The sequence below is a fragment of the Gadus macrocephalus genome, chromosome 10, assembly GCF_031168955.1.
Source record: "Gadus macrocephalus chromosome 10, ASM3116895v1".
NCBI classification, from domain to species: Eukaryota; Metazoa; Chordata; class Actinopteri; order Gadiformes; family Gadidae; genus Gadus; species Gadus macrocephalus.
The window spans coordinates 15,193,220-15,193,570 of record NC_082391.1 but is presented as its reverse complement, the minus strand read 5'-3'; positions in this window follow the sequence as shown (position 1 = coordinate 15,193,570).

Genomic DNA, 351 nt, shown 5'->3' with positions numbered 1-351 from the left:
CCCCATCTGCTCCCCAGGGAGTCTTGGAAAAGAGAAAGCTTTGACCATTGAACGGTTACCTGGGACATGTCATAGACATTAACACACACTAAACAGCTTTAGCTTAGGCTACGCCAGTGTACAAACCTTAACATTACAATAAAGGGGAAACAGCGGGAGGGAAACGATACAAATGTACACATCAGAAGTGCACACCTTCATCCTCGGTCTTCTCTTTACCACCTCTCTTCACACGACCCCTCTTCTTTTATAGTGCAGGGCACAAGGTCGGGTCACTCTGATTGGCAGAGAGGACGTTACGGGTTATTGATTTCTAGTGTTGCTGTTCTCTTGGTTTGAAGGCGGGCCTGC